Source organism: Camelus ferus, chromosome 9 (genome assembly GCF_009834535.1).
Source record: "Camelus ferus isolate YT-003-E chromosome 9, BCGSAC_Cfer_1.0, whole genome shotgun sequence".
Classification (NCBI taxonomy): Eukaryota; Metazoa; Chordata; class Mammalia; order Artiodactyla; family Camelidae; genus Camelus; species Camelus ferus.
This window is the reverse complement of record NC_045704.1, coordinates 53,108,320-53,125,194: the sequence shown is the minus strand read 5'-3', so window position 1 is coordinate 53,125,194 and position 16,875 is coordinate 53,108,320. Positions and strand designations below refer to the sequence as shown.

Sequence of the window (16,875 nt, the reverse complement as noted above, 5' to 3'; positions counted from 1 at the left end):
AAGCCCACATCTGTTCCAGGAAGCTGTTCCGGAGATAACCGATCTGAAAGCACCTTGGAAATGAGATTTTGATTTCAAAGCAATTAGCATGTATTGCTTTCCAGCCATGTGTCCAGTGATGCATTAGGCATCATTGTGTATAGTAGTGTATTTAACATACACAATAGCACAAGAGCCCAGAGAAGGGATCGTCAGGGCCTACTCCACGGGTGAAAAACGGGAGGCTCTGAAAGTACCTTGCAGCAGACAAGGTGGCAGATGGCAAAGTGCATAAGCTTTGGAAATGGACAAAGCTGGCTATTTTCAAATCCTGCCCCCTTCCTTATGACCTCTGTGAACTTGGGCAAGCTCAGTGGACTTCACTCTGAGTAGAGGAGAAACAGTGCTCTGAAAGGCAATTCCCACTTAGGTAAATAGAAGCTGGTTGCTCACGTGCCTTCAGGAAGTGGAAATGTGTTGAATTTTTTCATCTTTAAATGTTCCATCTAGAAATCAAGCAATCTCGCAGATTTAAGATTGAAAAATGGCTAGATATCTCTCTCTCTCCCCGTCTCCATTCCTCTTCTGAGACTCAGTTTCTTCGCAGTGAACAGAAGACAGTGATACCTCCTTCTGAGCACTGTGCACACGTCTCTACAGTGCAGCATCTGCACAGCTCTGCCTTGTCACAGCTGGCCGGCTCTGTCATCATTCAATAAAGAGTCTCTATTATTACAAGGACCAAAGAAAGAGGAGTCAGTCAAGGAGAGTGGTGCAGATTCCCCCCACATAGTCCGCTGGGCAGTCCTAGCCAGGGGCCCCTAAACAGATGACTGGGTTTCCTTCTCTGGTTCCCTCCACATGATGAGAAATGATGGAGAGCTTACAGAGATGCTGTGTTCTGTAAATGACAGAAGCTTTGACATCTCCGACCACAGTTTATTTCTAGCTTCTGTTCTCTGGGTACCTGGTGTCCAGTGTCAGGTGGACTATGAACCAACTCCAGAAGCAACCCCACCCCGGGGGGCCATCGTCCCTTCATCATGAGACTGGAAGGGGGCGTCCTGGAGGTGGGGGGCACCTCTTGTAGACACAATATTAAATTGTCCTTTCATTCCAACTGGAGCACATTCTGAGGTTATAAATCACCAGCCCATGGCCAAGAACAGCCAAGCTCGACCCTCCTCGGCCCCCCTGCCAGCCTCTAAAAGATTCAGTCCTGCTTTAGAAGACCCAGGGCCTCCCACCACCACTTGGACCGAGCTCGTAACTGTGAATTCCTCTGCTGACTCCAGTACTACACTGGGAAGGTTACCTTTTAGAAAAGCAAATAAGAAGGCCCCTTTGAGTCCTAAGGGCCGTTTCAGGATGCGGGGACACTGGTCGAAGAGCGCTGGAAAACGGCTGAGAAACTAGCTGCTGCTCAGAGAAACAGGAGGGAGACCGCCATGCCTGCTCGGCTCCCTTAAGTGCCTGGGGTCTTGGGGTAACTTCTGCTAGTGACAAGACAGGGCGTGCGATTCCCATCCCTGGTGTCCCCATGAGCCTCTGAGTATCTCAACTCAAGGAAGGCTGGTTGCACTGAGACGCTGAGCCAGTGTTGGGAATAACTGCTAAGGCGCTTACCAGATGGATCTGGACCAGAGAAACACAGAGAGAATGCAGACTACTTATGATGCGAGGGTGGGGTGGTCTGTCAGATTCTAGGGGAAAATTTAGATTCACTGTTAGACTTCAGGTTTGTTTTCTTTTTAAGGAAAATGAAGGAAATGTCTTACTTATTTCTTCACAGAACAGAAATGATTGTAAGAAAGACAGAGGAGAAACTGAAAACTTGTTTTTCTGAGTTAGTACGCCAAGGCTAGGCAGGAAAGGAGGAAAAATAGAAAGCGAGAAAGAGACAGGGACAGGGAAGTAGAGAGAGAAGGAGGGAGGGAGGGAGGGAGGGAGGCTCAAGGGCAACTCTTCCGTCAGGCACAGGACACCTGATGTCTAGGACTCACAATACTTCTAGTATTAATTTTTTAAATTTGTATTTTTAGTAAATGAATTGTCATTTCTTTTCATTTCAATTAATTTAAATTCTAGTTTCTCTTACAATCAGAAGAAAGAAATGAAGATAATGATAATGGACATGTAATTCTGGATCCTACCGCGATTATACTCATCTTCACCCCAATGCAGTCATAAACATAATTTTTTTTTTTAAGGGAGAAAGGGTTCCCACAAGGGCAAAAGTGCCTAGGGCCTGCCTACAAAAGTCACAACACAGTCCGGGGAGTTGGGTAGTAGGGAGCTGGGGGGCTGGGGATGGGGAGGGAGGGGCGGGACAAGGCAAACAGATGGGTGGAGGTATATGTGATACAACTGTGAGATGTGGCGCGAAGCGATAGGGGTTGTGAAAGATTCTTCCAGAGGTATCTTCCATGTGCGTTATCTAGTTAAGAGAGCCTGCCTTGTGACTTGGATGCAATTACCAAAAGTTGTATTTTAACATGCCGACGATCATTAATCCACTAGAAAAAGATTTACAAAGGCAGTAAATTGCTTTAAATCATCCCCTGTCTCTTTTCCTCATCCCTCTTGTAACACATTGGTAGGTTTAGATTACTTAAAACCTTTCAAGTCATATTTGTGATGATTGAACTTTAAGGAGACCAAAGACCAAGGTCAAATCTTCACCCTCCAGGAATAAGCTTCCTTCTCCGAATAGTGTAATCGCTGGCTCCACTCTTGATTTTCTGAGTAAGAAGCCATTGCTCATTGAGGAAATTAGACAAGTCTGGCCTTCCCAGGCTTCATTCATCCTATAAACCTTTGATTTTCAAGATTGGAGTCTAGGTAGCTAGCTTTCAGGCCTGTCTTCCCTCTACTGCAGACGCGGGAGCTAGACACCCCCCCAGCGCCCCCCCCAGCCCCCCATAGGGAGTCTTTCTAAAGCTTGTCTCTCCGGAGGCCCTGTGGCTCTGCCCAGAGATATGGATGTACAGTCATGTCAATGACAAACTAGCCCATTTAACTCTCTGTAGACTGAGTTCACTGAAGCAAAATTTTCTACAAGCATCTGGCCTTCTGAGTTTGCCTAGAAGATACCAGTACCACAAAACCCAGCTCAACTATTCAGCAGGTGGGTGACTGTTTAGGAAGGGTGATCTGTGCCTCAGTTTCCCTGTTGAAACATGTGACAAGCAATATCTTCTATGCAATTCAGTTGTCAAAACTGAAATTACGTATTTGAAGCACTCAGCACATGCTTGACAAGTATATGTATAAATCAAAATGTGGCTAACATCAAGACTACTGTAATTTAACTTTCAGTTCAGTCATTAAGGAAATGATACTTCTTGTACAAAAACTGAAAGTATTGAAAGTATAAAGAAGCAAAAAGGAAATCACCCATAACCGTTCCACATCGATGTAACAAATTTGGTATTTTGGCATTCCCCTACCAAACTCAGATGTTTAAAAGCATTTCAGATATAAAATATTGAAACTCCTAAGAGAGTTCAGCAAAGCTGCTAGATTCAAGCCCAACAGACACAAATCAGTTGTGTTCTTATTGCAGTGTAATTGCAAAATGCATTATTAAATTAGTGTGATTTACGATGGCAACTAAATAATGAATACTTGGGGAGGGGGGCACGGGGAATCCAACAAAAATGTACCTAACTCTATGATTAAAAAACAGAAAATGTAATCTTAAGTCATAGAAGAAAATTTTAGTATGTGAAGATGTCGACCATGGTCGTCGTAAACAAATCACAAGCTGGCAATCCTTCCCAGGGTATCTGTATTGACATTCAAAGTAATTTCAGTGAAAATCCCAGCAAGGAACTTGAGAGGAGACATTTCATATGGGAGGTGAAAGAGGAGAGAACAGACAAGATCGTTTTGAATAAATGGAACAAAGTAAGAGACTTCCCAGGTTTAGAGGTTTATTAAAAATCCATAGCAATTGTGGCAGTGTTACAGGGAGAGGAAAACAGACCAATGGAATTGCATAAAAAGCTTCAACACAGAGCCACGCGTTTGTGGAAACTTGACCGTTGAAAACGCTTTCTGGTGAAGGAGGAAACTGCCTTGCTGCATGCTCCCGGGACCAAGGTGCGTGGCCACCTCCTGACAGTGAGGAGCCCGTGGCCTTGGCAGGCAGACACCAGGCTCATCCCCAGCTCCCTCTCCGCCAGCTCTCCACGCGCAGGCTCAGGCCCACTTGGGGGTCCTGCGAGCTTTCTGGAGGCCCGCAGAAAGGCCCGGGCATGTCTATGACTCTGACTTTTCTGGGAATTCTAGCGGAGGATAATCTGGATAATTACAGTCCGTTCTTTCATGGTCCTAACTCTTGGGAGATCTTTAGCCCCAGAGAAGGCTACAGTCAGGAAGTCTTCCATCCTGGCCTCCCCTTACCAGGGAAGAGCTGGAGAGGCTTCCAGAATGGGGTCTCAGCATGGACTTCAAAGAAGAGGAGGAGGAAGGAGAGGAGGAGACTCATTGCTCTGTCAGAGAAGTGTAGAAAGTGCTACTTTTAAACAAAGTTGGACACATGTTTATAACTGCGGTATCTTTCAGAGCCTAGCTACTGTCGTTCAGACCCTGGCCACAAGTTAGGGTCACTTGGTAGGAATGGAGGAGGGGAGGAGGGGGAGGCAGGGCATTAAAAATAAAGATGTCATATATCCAGAGGAAAATATAATTCGAAAAGGTACATGCACTCCAATGTTCACAGCAGCACTATTTATAATAGCCAAGACATGAAAATAACCTAAATATCCCATCAACAAATGACTGGATAAAGAAGCTGTGGTGTATTTATACAATGGAATACTACTCAGCCATAAAAAAGAATAAAATAATGCCATTTGCAGCAACATGGGTGGACCTGGAGGTTGTCATTCTAAGTGAAGTTAGACAGAAAGAAAGAAAAGTGCCGCATGATATCGCTTATATATAGAATCTTTAAAAAAGGACACAAGTGAACTTATCTACAAAACAAAAACAGATGCACACAGAGTACAAACTTATGGTAAAGGGGGTGGGAAGGGATAAATTGGGAATTCAAACTTTGTACCTCTTGAGGAGTTACAGAAATGTTAGCTATCTTGACTGTGGTGGTGGTTTCGTTGGTGTATACATCTATCAAAATTCATCAAATTGTACATTTGAAATTATGTGTAGTTTACTGTACAGGAATCATACCACAGTAAAGTTGTTAAAAAATAAAATTTAAAAATTAAAAAAAAATTTTTTTAAAGCTGCCAAAGCCCCATCTCAAGAAATTCTGAATTAATTGGTCTAAGGCTGGCTTTCAAAGTTACAGGTAGCTTTCAAAGTCCTTCAGGAATTCTAACATGCAGCTGTGATGAACTTCATTTCCTTTTGAACTAATGTGTTCTGAGATCTATAAACTTTTTCCACGTATATTTGGCCACATTTATCTGCCCGTATCTGCCTGTATTGTAGTAGGATGAGTATAGTTTTCCATAGAAGAAAACATTTGAAACCTGGGACTTTTCTGCCACAGGTATTTTTTTTCCTTTAGGTAAAAAGAGGACAATATTAGGAAATGAATGTCTTCATCAACTTATATGAATAATGCCAACAACTGGCATTCAGTGAATCTTAAGGATTTTGTATGTATTATCTCATTTAATCATTAAAATATCTCTGAATGCTGGTACTGCTATTATTCCCATTCTACAGGTGAGAAAACGGAGGCGAGGAGAGATTTAAGGGACTTGCCCAATGTCATGCAGGGAGTAACCATCAGAATCAGGATGGGAATTGGATCTGAGCGCCTTCCATGTCTGAGTCCTACCCTAAGTATGCGCTGCTGCCTCTATTTTTGAAATGTGGTCCAGACTCTCACCCAATTTTTCATTCTAGAATCCTAGAAACATCCATTTCTCCTTGATGGGAAAAGGCCACTTTTCTGTCTCTAGAGTGAGTCCCATGAAATAGCTGTTCTGAACCAGACTCTGTCATTCCATGGGGTTTGTGATCAGCCAGGATCCCTCTTTAACCCGGCCCCATCTCTCCCGCTCCACCCCAGGAAGAAAGGACGGCCATTGTACACCAAGCTCCCGGAGCCCCACTAGGAAGGCAGCGAGGGGCCCCAGGGCCCTGGGACCGTTTGGCAGTCCGGGCCACGTGGTGGTGGGCCACGGCTCGCACAGGCCGAGCAGAGTGATTTGCAATCAGTTGCCAGTGATTACACATTGTTTCTCATTGGTAGACAGAGGGAGCCCTGACAGGGTAATGAGATGCAGCTGATGGAAAATCACAGCTGCCTGTCAACAGCGAGCGGGGCTTTGCACAGCCCTCCAGTGTTGCAGCTGAGTCCTCTCCGCTGCGGAGGCCGGGAGCAATTCTGAAAAACCGTAATGCTAAGCCCCTTCACAGTGCCAAGGAAAACTGACCAGACAGTCTCCCAGTTAAGTATCAGATATTCGGCTAAGAATAGGACACAGGGACTCCCTCTGAACAAACCACAAAGCCTCCCAGCCTGGAGCTCAGGATCGCCTTCCGAAAAGGAGAGCGCAGGTCCCGGACAGGCAGCCCAATGACAGGCCTGAACACCGGGGCAGCAAAGGACGGGGTCCCTTGACTTTGAGGGCTCCCAGGGAAACAGGTCTCTGTGCATTTCCTGGGCGGGGCTGGGGAGTGAGACTGTCTTCCTCCCTGTGCTCAGTGAGAGAATCTGCTTAAAGGATCTTTCCATGGATCAGTTCGCTAAGGGCCAACTTGAGCCCTTTTCACCCTTCTGTTGTTAAGGAAAAACAGCTGTTTGCTAAAATTGAGGTCTCCTTCTTCCATGACGGTCAGTACTGCTTCCCCAGTAAGACATAATGGGCTTGAATTTCCCAACTAGATGGGAGTTGCTTAAGTCTTGACTCTCCTGGTGAAGGCCATCTGTGACCCAGAGTCATGGCCTTCCTGAAGAAGGTACTATTCAACTTAGCCTTCATGCTTAATTACCCTTCCCAGTGGGCGGGCAAAGAGGTCCCTAGTCAATGAACTTGTTAAGAGCACGACTCTGGTTCCAGATCTCTGACCCAGTTTCCTCACTTACCATTTCCATCTACTGCTTTTATGCTGCATGGTCCCTGCACAACATATTGGAATCATTTATAATCAAAGGTTGAATTTGGCCAATTCATGATTGACTAGTGAATGCATCAAAGAAAAAAAATTGCAAATATTAAAATGCACTTAAACCCTTAAAATGATCAAACCCTTAGTTAAACCATTAGTTTTTATTTTGTTTTGCTAAGAGCTTATGATTTTAATTTTTTAAATTAAATGTTTTATTTTGAGAAAACTGTAGGTTCACAGGCAGTTGCAAGACATAATGCAGAGAGAGCCCCTATAGACCTTACCCTGTTTTCCTTAATTGGAACATCCTGCAAAATTGTAATGTAATGTCACAGCCAGGATATTGAAATTGCTACAACCCACTAATTCTCAAACATCCCCAGTTTTATTCACCGGTTCTATGCAATTTTATCACATGAAGGGGTTCCATCCAGCATCATAACCAAGATTCAGAACAGCTCTGTGACCACAAGGATCACTTGTGCTGTCGTTTTGTGCTCTCCCTTCTCTGCCTCATGCCTGGGCCCTGGCAGCAAAGAATCTGTCCTCCATTTCTATAATTTTCTCCCCTCAAGAATTCTATGTAAGTGGAGTTATGCAGTATGTGACTTTTGGGGGTTGGCATTTTTCACTTAGCATAATTATCTGGATTCATCCAAGTTGTTGGATGAATCAACTGTGCATTCCTTTTTTATTGCTGAGTGATATTCCATGGTTTGGATATTCCGGTTTGTTTAACCAGTCGCCTGCCGAAGGACATCTGGCTTACTTCCACGTTGGAGCTATTATGAATAAAGTTGCTCTGAATATTCATGTATAGGTTTTTGTGTGAACATACATTTTTATTTTTCTGGGAGAAATGTCCAAGAATGTAATGGCTGGGTCATTTGACAGTTGCATATTCTGTTGTTTAGAAGTTGCAAAACTGATCTCCAGAGTGGCTATACCATTTCATATTGCCGCCAGCAATGGATGAGTGGTCCATTTCTCTGCATCCTCACTAGCATTTGGTGATGTCACTATTTTTCATTTTAGCCGTTCTGATTGATGTGTGGTAATATCTCATTGTGGCTTTAAATTGCACTTACTCAATGACTAACGATGTTGACCATCTTTTCCTGTGTTTATTTGCCATCTGTGTCTCCTCTTCAGTGATGTATCTATTCATGTATTTTGTCTATTTTTAATTGAATTGTTTTTTTTTTTCAGTGTTGAGTGTTGAGAGTTCTCTATATATTTTCGATACTGATCCTTTGTTGGATATATCATAAAATCTTTTCTCTCAGTCTGTAGTTTTCCTTTTTATCCTCTTAATGAGGTCTTTCATGGAGCAAAAGGTCTTAATTTTGGTGGCATCCTGCTTATAAGTTTTTCTTTTTGTGGGTCATACTTTTGGCATCAAGTCTAAGATCTCTTTGACTAGACCTAGATTCTAACAATTCTCTCATATTGTTTAGAAGTTTTATAGTTTCATTTACAACCGTGATCTGTTTGAAGTTAATTTTTGTATAAGCTATGAAGTTGAGGTCGAGATTGATTTGTTTTTTGCCTCTGGATGTCCAATGACTCCAGCACCACTTATTGAAGACACTCTCCTTCCTCCACTGAATTGCTTCTGTACCTTTGTCAAAAATCAGTTGGGCATATTTGTATAGCAAATAATTTTTAATGTGTAAGTAAAACAGTAAGTTGCAGAACAATATGATATGACCCCATTTTTATTTGAAAACATAACTGTGTATATTCACATATACATATGCACATCTTCACAATGATGTCTATTGTGATTACCTCTGGAGCTTGAGGAGGGAAGATTTTCACCTTATATCCTTAGATAATAGTTTATTGAGCATTTATTATGTGACAAGTACTATTTAGAATTTTCTAATTCATTAAGGTGCCATTGTAAAAAACAACCATGATGAGAATGATCATGATTACTAAGTTATTACAAACTCTCATATAACCAGGTACTGTTCTTAAATGCTTTTTATGTGTATCCTCTCACTTAACGTATCACACCAACCCTATGAGTTAATTTCTATTATTATTCCTGTATTATCATAAGGAAACGGAGCTGGAAGGTGGTCTATGCCCAAGGCCACAGAATCAGAAATTGCAGAGAGGGAGGCCCAGGTAGCCTGACTTTACAAACAGCTCTCTGAGTCCCCTACATTATAATGTCTACCTGTGTGTTGTTCGAATCATTTGACAACATAAAGTCCTATTTTTTGTAATCACTGAAGATGAGTTAAAATAATGCAGTCTGATTTGCAGAAGAAAAGACATAGCTTTCTCTTTGACCAGTTTAGCTGCAATAACCATTCACCAATTATCTGAGTGTCTGATCTGTGTATGGTCCATGAGAATATTCTCTTCACGAATTTTTCCTCTAAACAAAGTTCTAGAACTTCTAAAGTATTCTAATATATTATAGTTTCCTAAAAGAAATCGTTTTTTAAAAGATCAATTTTTTCTTAAGAATTATGCTTGGCTGGTTTCAGAGGGCTCCTGAGAATTAAGTGGTCTCTACAATGTCTCCTCTATATTCAGAATAAACAAGACAAAGCCAGAAAGCTCAGGGACAGGACATGACCCACACACTCAAGTCTTTATGGCCTAAAGTCACCTCGCCAGAATGCACTCAAAGGCAAACAGAGTACATTCTTTAAATATTTCTAATAAAAAAACAAAAAAGCAAGCCTTTATTTTATTCCTTTTATTAGGCAGCAAGCCCCCAGAAAGGAAATAGTAAGTAAGTGTTAAAATGTACATTAATTAAAATGTATACGTATTCCCTGGAGAAACACTCTGTCACCCCAAATCCTGCAAATAAAGAAAAAAAGGGGTTTCAATGTAAAAATTCCAGAGTGCTTTCCTTCAGCCTCCTTATTTTACACTTCTCTAACTCACTGACTCCTCCCCACATTCTCAAACCTCCACAAAAAATACTAATCATAAATTAAAATAAAATTTAAAAAGAAAAATTTAAAGTATAAGAGTTTTTTCCCAAGTGATGTTACTTGAACGCTGGATATGTGTCTTCCACCATTACTCGTAGCCTTTCTGTTTCGATGGCCACCAGCTCAATTTAGGCTCATGTCACATGTTTCCATCCATATGCTTATCACCTTCTGAATTCTCCTAACCCCAGCCTTTCTTCTCCGGTCAGTCTTAGCCACGCTGCCAAGTTATCTGTCAGAAAATACAACTCTGGCCGGGGAGTCCCTCACTCAAAGCTCTTCAATGGCTCCCTACTGCCTTCTGATGCAAGTACAAACTCCACTCTGTGGAATTCAAGAATATTCACAAAATTACTCCAATCCAACGTTTCCTGCCTTGTTTCCCACCATTAGCCTTCACCCGCCATCATTCTGTCCAACCCTGAGGGAGGACCATTTCCAAGACAGCCTTCCCACCTGTGTGCTTTCCTCAGGCTAAATCTTCAGCTGGGCTGTCCTCATGGGACCTGTGGCCATTTGCATCCTGCTTCAAGACCATCAGAGCCCCTCCCCCTGAAGGCCTTTTCTTAATTTTCTCCAAATTCACCAAAATCTTGAGGATCATCTGGCGATAGCCGTCAATTTCGCACAGCTGGCAGTGCATCAGCCCTCCCTTGGGACACTTTCACTGACACCTGTAGCCCCTCCACAGCTGCGACAGGAAGGCGGGGTACTTCCCCCACGAACGTTTGTTCATACTTTTGTTTCCATTAAGGAAAAGATGACAGTGAAATGATGTTTGCTAGAACTTTACTGATTCACTAATGATGAGTGAGACTAACTTTCTGACTCGAATAATAGCTTTCAAATACTGGAAGAGCATTTTCTCAAATTTTTGTGCTAGTCATAATATCATAGTTGCAGACATGACCCGATTTTAAGGTTGATTACTAACATTGTTTCCAATACATTCTTAAGTCGGGAGAATCAAAGTAACAGTACATTGAGCCTTGAGTTGTAGTGTTTGCCTATTTCCGTGGTGTAAATGGCTGATTTCAAGCTACCAATCTGGCATCAGTGAACAAAGTTGGGAAGAGATGTGCAGTAGTACCCCATTATGTAATATTTTTACCATACACATACTGGATGTAAATAATCTAAAGAACATAGTTACATACAGAATAACCAGGAATGGTCAGTTAATTTTCAGCAAAAGGAAGGACCAGTGCAATTCAGTGGGGAAAGAAGTTTGTCTCTATGGGGAGAAAAAGAACTTTGACTTATATCTTACACCATATGCAAGAATCAATTGGAGACGGTTCATAGACCGAAACAGAAAAGCTGAAACTATAAAGCTTCTGTAAGGAAACTAGGGGAATATCTTCACAACATTTAAGTGAGAAAAGGTTTCTTAGAACACAAAAAGTACTCATTACAAGGGAAGCATGGGTCTAAATTAAGTAATTTGCTCCTCAAAGGGAAGCTCGCTTTAAAAAGTGAATAGGCAAGACATGGACATGGAGAAAATAGTTGCAATACATATATCTGACTTAAGTCTCATATTCAAAATATATATACACAGGCGGGAGGGCAGAGGTCAGTGGTAGAGCACATGCTTAGCACGCATAAGGTCCTGGGTTCAATCCCTGGTACCTCCATTAAGTAAACAAATAAACCTAATTACCTAACCTCTGCCCCCAAAAAAACAAAGCGAAACAAAAAATAAAATGAAATATATACACAAATGCTGAAACTCAATGTTTAAAAGCTAAACGACACTGTTTAAAATAAAATAGAAGACTCAGGAACCTAACAAAGAAAAATATCACATGATCAATAAGCCCATGAAAAAAATGTTCACTATTTGTCATCAGGAAAAGGCACATTAAAACCACAAGATAATTTTATATACCCACCAGCATGGCTGAAATGAAAGAGACTGACAACACCAGGTGTTGCTGTGGACTTAGTGGGAGTGCAAAATGGGCAAATCACTTGGAAAATCAGTCCAGCAATATCATAAAAGTAAACCTACAGCCACCCCATGACGCGGCAATGTCCCTCTTCAATGTTTACCCGAAAGAAATGAAAGCATATACATACAAGACTGGTACAAGAATATTTATAGACACCTCATTAATAAATAAATAGCTATGAGGAGAGCCCAGATGCTCATCACAATGAAATAGATCAACAACCTGTGATATAGACATACAATAGACTACTACACAGCAGCAAACAAAGCTAACAGGCTGCTACCACACATCACAACCTGGATGAGCCATAAAAATGTCATACAGAGCGGAAGCCGGGTACAAGAGTACTGCTGCGTGATTCCAGAAATTCAGCTGAAGTGTTGAAACAGGAAAAACCAATCTCTTATTGGCAAAAAGAAAGTCTTAAGGCTTTTCTCTTTTACCACCAAAGAAGCCAGTTGATGTAAAACTCTTAAATGAGCATGCGCTGCGCGCTGCACACACACACACACACACACACACACCCACACACACACCCACAACCTTCCGGCAGATGATACTGAATCTGACTTAGCCTTCTCCTTCACTGAGATGCAGAAATTGGATTTTTTTCCTGCTAGTACAGAATCCTATGTACTTAGGAATGCAAACTGTAAATCAATACCCACGTCTTAAAGGTGACATTTCAACAACTGTACATCCTGGAGCCTTTCAGGATCTCAGGATCATTTTGTTCCTGTCAAACGTCTAACTTTTTAAATAATTTATGAGCATCCAACTCCACATCTTGCACTACAGGATGAACCGTCTTCATTTTGTGCGTGCATGTCCTCATTCAAACAGCCAGTCATTCATTCCCTAGATATTATTGGATACCTACTATATGCTGGGCACTGAATTGTGCAGTGTGAATACACTAACGTCAAGGACAGTCCCAGCCAGAGCCTGGAACTTACATGGGGAGGAGGAGGGGATAGACATCAAATTATGGATTACACCATAAATTTCAGCTGTAATGATTGCTTTTTTAAAAAGGGGAGTTAAACAGTAGGCTTCCTATGAATGCATTTACTGAGAAGGCCTCATCGTGGTATATCAAGGAGTACTTCCTGGAGGAAAAAGCTTTTGAACTGGGCTACAAATGGAGAGCAAGCATATCCATGGAGGGGGCTGATATTTCAGGTGGCTGAAGCATTGTGTCAAGGTACCAGGATAAAGCTTATTGTTAGGGAAAGTAGCGACACAAAGTGAGGCTAGTGAAATCGGCAAGGTCTGAAATAAGCAGGGCTGTGTTAGGAATCTCTGCTTTATCAACAAATAGAATTGGTGGGAAGCTACACAAACTGCACTTTGGACAGATATGATCACATGGCTACAGTGTGGAGAATAGACTGGGGGAGGTGGTGTACAGCTGTGGGGGAGGCCAGTTTGAGGCCAGCACATGTACATCATAAACAGATGCCCCTACTAATTTCCAGTGGAAAGACATGCTCCAAATTCTGTGGACTAAGTAAGAAAACTTAGATACCCCTACTTTGAACAATTAGCTAATATCCTGGCTTTGCTTTTCAGACAAAAGACAAAGACCTGAGCCGCTTAGCAGGAGTTAAGGAGCCAATCAAGAGGAGGATGGACAGACCAAAGAAAACAGCCCGAGGTCACAAACACCTGAGATACAGGTATGTGCCAGTTTTTGATTTTTTTTAAATTTTTATTTGAAGTCAGCAGCTGAGAGAGCGTTCTGTCTCAGAACTGCGTCAGGTGTCTCATATTTATCAGAGTTAATGCTCACCTCCATCCTATGAGGCATGTTGTGTTATTCAATACTTTTTACAAAGAAAGAACTGGAAGTTTAGAGAGGTTGAATACCTTGATATTGTACAATCTGTGAGTAATAGAAGCAGAGCTGGAACCCAGGTCTGTCTGCTGGTCAACACTGACTTCACCACCACCACCACACTTTACCCTCTTGTGCTGGTTCTTCTTTGCATCACTTCCACTGTATTTGGGGACTATTTCGGGTTCTTCTGTACTGTGTACAAATACATAGAACCTTAGCTGTAAAGGGATCTTAGACATCAGGCCAGTCCTCTGATGTTCCAGGGGTACCACGTGAGACTTAGGGATATGCCAGGATCCACCCAAGGTCCCCCAGCAAATGATGGGCATGCGAGGTACAGTACCTGTGTTCTTCCAGCAAACCACACTGCTTGTTCAACCCATCCATCCTCCTTACAGATGCGGGGGTCTTGCAATGACAAGGTTTCACTGAGCCCGTGGCCTAGGGGCGGCCAGGGGGACAGTTCTTAAACACTGGTCTGTGACCATGAGTCATCATCAAAGGACTGATAGGAAAAATCAAATCAGTTTGAGAGAAGAGGCACTAGACCTGGACGGTTCTTTTGTCTTGTCTCCCCTTCTCCGACGGGTGGAAGAAATGTTACTTAACCTGCATTAAAATGTGGAACATTTTAGAACTTGCAGCTATAGTCATTGCTTAATTATTCACAGATTGCTTAGGGCCAAGTGCTGTCTGCTGGGGCAAGAATGAGTCTTAGGTTGCCTCCAACTGCAGCGCAGATAGGAAGCCTGCATTTCACAACAGCAAAAAGAATAGCCCCCACCCCCCACCCTCCCCCCTACCTGGTTCAGGAGAAGAGTGGACTCGTTAAGATTTTCAAAAGGGGAGAAGAGTGGACTCGTTAAGATTTCCAAAAGGGGAACTTACAGGACTGAGACTTCAAATTATACCTCGGTACCTAAAACAAAGCACGAACTACTTATTTTGTAGAAGGTACTTGACGATCCCTAGTCTTGCGTAATTCAATGCAACTAATATGTAGCTATTCCAGATTCTAGAGCTTACACATCTCTCAGCAATTCTTGTTGGCAGAAGAGCATCCACGCTACGCATCGCAACTGGGAACAGCCTCTTCTGGGTAGGAGGGACTCAGCTTTGGCAGCAGCAAACTTGAAGATTCAAGGGAGACTCTTCGTGCTTCCAGCAGAGGACTTGGGGATCCCCTGCGTTGTGAACGGGGGTGTTTTGGAAACCCAGGGTCTATCCGAATGCCCAGGCTTGATTATTTTAGCAGAACTTTTCACTTTCAGAGATGCAGTCAGTCGTCTCTGGGTGCACCTGGAAAGAAATGTTTACCTTCAATGCTATACTTGAATGGATTTTATATTTTTAAGAGAGAGAGAACATTAACTTTTCCCACTCAGAAGGCAATGTCTACAAGCACTTTGCCTGGATTTCTGGCACAACCCTTTCCTCTACTGAACAGATATTATTTAATTTCTGGCCCAACAATACGTCTTCTCAACCTGTGGAGAGACACAAAGTTCTTTCTCCTTCCCTAGATGACCACTACGACTTTTCCCTGACTCTATTCTCCACCATGGAAAACCTCGCTCAGAGATGCACATAGGGAACAAATTCCCAGAGGTATTTAAAAAAAAAATTTATATATATATATATAAATATATGGTAATGCAATGTGTGGAATTCGGATTAAGCTCTGAAAGGTTTTTAATGCCGTCTCCACTGTTTACTATTTGTGTGACCTTACGCAGGTTGAATACCTTCTCTGAACCTCAGTTTCCCTTGTGGATGTCACATTTTCTCAGGATATCATGATGATAAAATGAGATCCCTGCACTATAGCATCTTACACAGTCCCTGGAACAGGTTGAATCCCACAATTATTCTCTCTCTGTTAAAAAAAAATTTGATACCAAGCCCATATATAATTTTATAAATCCAGAACAGCTCACCTTATTTCAAAAAAAAAAAAAGGTGTGAAAACTTAAAAGGAAAGAGCGGTGGGACAGAGCGCTAAGAAAGGTTCTGAACAGAAACAAGAGACCGCCAGCAATCCCAGGGGATTTGCCATAATCTTTTCTGAAGATCTATCCTGAGTAACAACGGGGCTCTTGCACAACAGCCGGCCGTGAATTTGACAAACAGAATGACTGTTTTGGTCTGTGGTAGGTCAGAGAACAACACTAGACCAGAAGGTCACGGAAAGGCTTCGAGCTGGGTAAGGCTTTCAACGTCTTCTGACAAGTTACGTGCAGTCAGCCTTGATGCAAACTGCCAACGGTAACTTCTGGCTTTCCCAGGCCCTCCACACGAGTGGGCGCCTTGGATGTTAACAGGCGTCGCTGTGTTTGTTTTGGGCGTGAATCCTAAGTGTGAATAGAATGAGACCTTCCCTGGATTCTTAAGATGAGTGCTTCTCGGATTTCACTGAACTGAGGCATGGGGTTTCTCACTGAGACTGCTGGACTGGATGACGAGGTTGTGGCCCCATTTTGGTAGCTGCTTTAGGCCAGAGGCTTTCAGCTTACATCGGACACATCCAGAAGCAAAATCACGTGGTCATAATACACATTGTATGTTTTTCAGAGGGAGTGAGCCTTCTGCTCTGATTTCCCTCCTCTGATTCCCAAGCACACCATCAGAAATGCTTCGGTCAGCCACGCTCTGAGTGGTGGGATCTCAGGGAGGCTTGTGTTTTTTATTTGAGGAGCGGAAGAGACCGTTGCATAGGGATCGGCCTGCCTCCCACAACCCCATGATAGCAAGATGAAATGTCATCGAGAAAATGAAGGCCAAAGACAGGAGTGAACACTCCCAGCAGTACATCTGAAGAGAGAGTCCTGCTGTTAAAAGTAATGATGATGATAGTATCAACAGTTGGACTGTTTGCAGTAGTCTGCCCCCTCCCCTCGATGGGGGTACATTCCCAGACCCCCAGTTATGCCTGGAACCACGAATGGTACTGAACCCTATATACACTGTGTTTTTTCCTACACTCACATACCTACGAGAAAGCTTCCTAGTTTGGTTTTGGTTTTGATTGAAGTATAGTCGGTTTACA

General features: G+C 42.6%; 1 long non-coding RNA gene across 5 annotated transcripts in view; it reads left to right on the top strand.

Moving 5' to 3' along the window:
- LOC116665824 overlaps nucleotides 1-16,875 on the top strand; it is a 132,461-nt gene that overhangs the window by 55,542 nt on the left and 60,044 nt on the right. For all 5 annotated transcript variants that reach the window (XR_004322540.1, XR_004322539.1, XR_004322537.1 and 2 more), the window contains exon 6: nucleotides 13,562-13,668. This is a non-coding gene — a long non-coding RNA (uncharacterized LOC116665824). The remainder of the gene's footprint in view (nucleotides 1-13,561; nucleotides 13,669-16,875) is intronic.